This window comes from Macadamia integrifolia, chromosome 6 (assembly GCF_013358625.1).
Source record: "Macadamia integrifolia cultivar HAES 741 chromosome 6, SCU_Mint_v3, whole genome shotgun sequence".
NCBI lineage: Eukaryota > Viridiplantae > Streptophyta > Magnoliopsida > Proteales > Proteaceae > Macadamia > Macadamia integrifolia.
In genome coordinates, this window is record NC_056562.1 from 29,622,461 (window position 1) to 29,625,225 (window position 2,765).

Sequence of the window (2,765 nt, forward strand, 5' to 3'; positions counted from 1 at the left end):
TATTTATATATTCATAAAGAAAAAGATTGTACATTCGTTGATCAAACTGCCACAGACGCATGGAGTGAGGGATACTACCCGGGACCCCCAATACATGGCTGGATTCGTTACTCAAATATATGCTTATATTTCATATACATGTATACTAAATAAAGTTGACATAATGACAAAGAACCACAAAACATGTTCCACAACTAAACTTGATTTTCAAAAAAATAATTTTCCATTGAAATATATGAAAATTATTAACACTTTGAGTTGGTGAATACCTTATTTTTCTTTTTATAATGAACTTCCCTTGATTTTAGTACCTTGCCCTTCCTTTTTAGTTAAAACCCCAAAAGTACTTGAGAATTTGTTAACCAAAGGAGCAGAGAAATTTTTTTTCTCTATGCATAAAATAGACATATTACCACATTTAAGATCAGCCGGTTGGCATCACAGAATGCGAATTAATAAATAATCAAAGAGTGCTTCATCTTACCCTTCTCTTATTACATAAATGAAGTATAAGAATATATGTCAATGCACAATCAACATGGGGAAAAGGTTATATAATATATATATATATATATATATATATATATATATTAATTTAATATGCATTGCTTGCATNAGATAAATAATATGTTTCCTATGCATTTGAAATCTTATTCCAAATAAACAGGTCGCAATTTCAAAAATATTTAGTGTCATAAAGACCATTCCCAAGAGTTCTTCTAACCCTAGTTCTTGGAGAAGGACAACCCCTTATGGAAGAACTTTCTCAACCCCCACCGGCCCACCCCCCAACCCACTCCCAAAATATTGAAAGCTTTGGGTCTCCTCACACAGATCAACCATCCAAATTAATTACCAAGCTTTGGTCAAAAGAAATAAATTTCAGTCAGATTCAAGTTTAGCTTTTTCTTTGTTTGTCTCGTCAATGCCTGCATGCATGAGGCTTCCTCTCCACTACTTTTGGATTCTTGCAATTCTATCTTTTGTTTCCCTCCAAAAGAAACCAAAACTACCTCGAACTGCTCCTCCACTTAACAAACCTTGACCAATTTGAAAGTCTCTCTCTCCCCCTCTATTTCACACACACTCGTATGCTTTTCTATACTTTAAAGATTCATTGACTTCCATTTTATCTTTCGTTGACTTTGGATCTTTTAAGCTGCCAAACCTTAGTATTCTAATTTGGTTGTTATTTACAAAAACCGACTAATAAAAATAAAAAATAAAAATTCATAGGAATTAACTCAAAAATAAAAGGAAAATATATAAGAATAATATGAATTTTTTTAATACTGAGATTTAATAAAAAAAATTAAACAAATTTGAGTCAAATTTACATATATTTATATATTCATAAAGAAAAGATTGTACATCCGTTGATCAAACTGCCACCGACGCATGGAGTGAGGGATACTACCCGGGACCCCCAATACATGGCTGGATTCGTTACTCAAATATATGCTTATATTTCATGTACATGTATACTAAATAAAGTTGACATAATGACAAAGAACCACAAAACATGTTCCACAACTAAACTTGATTTTCAAAAAAATAATTTTCCATTGAAATATATGAAAATTATTAACACTTTGAGTTGGTGAATACCTCATTTTTCTTTTTATAATGAGCTTCCCTTGATTTTAGTACCTTGCCCTTCCTTTTTAGTTAAAACCCAAAAGTACTTGAGAAATTGTTAACCAAAGGAGCAGAGAAAATTTTGTTCTTTATGCATAAAATAGACATATTACCACATTTAAGATCTGCCGGTTGGCATCAAAGAAAGCGAATTAATAAATAATCAAAGAGTGCTTCATCTTACCCTTCTCTTATAACATAAATGAAGTATAAGAATATATGTCAATGCACAATCAACGTGGGGAAAAGGTTATATAATATATACATTCAAAGTGGTTAAAAAAACCTAAAAGTTGTACACTCATATAGGTTAGGTAACCAAAAAGAAAAGTAATAAGATTTCATATATTTATCAGATTAGGTATCTAAAAGAATTAGAAATAAGACTTTAACTTATGAGACAGTTTTTTATCTTTGAGTTTGTGGGAGTAGAGGAGGAAAAAATATATATTTTAGTAAAATAACTTCATCAAAAATTAAATAAACTATAATGCTAAAAATCATCTATCACCCACCCCAGGAAAAAGTCCCCATGGTGAGCCAATATTTTTAAAAAATAAAAAATGGTTTTTAGCATAGCATTGAACCTAACGATACCTATCAAAAAAAAAAAACCTAAAAATATGTTAGTTTTTTACAATAAGCTTCTTCTGTACTTAGATTCTTTTTACAATAAGATTCTTCTGTATTAATTTGCTATTTATCGAGGGAGGGGGTAAAAAAGACAACTTTGTTACATGACATTTTATTACTCAATGTTTAATGGACATGTTTTATATTTTACATGACATGTTTCCAAGTATTCATTGATACAAAATATTTTTAGGTCTTAACAAAATGAAAGTTTACACACATTTCTCTAATTTGCATAGCTGATTTGATTATGTTAGCTGTTGATGTATGAATTTATTGATAAAACCAAACTTCTTTTCATTTAAAAATTATATTTTTTGGGTTGGGTAGTGTTCCAAGTAATAACATGTCAGTTTTCAAACATAGGTAATTAGCTTAATTTAATCTATTAGATATGATAACAATGTAGTCCACATGTTCGCTGCCTCTAAAAATAACGGAGAAAGTTTTCCTCCACTTTGGAGGAGGAAAAGTATACCCATCTATAGTCTTTA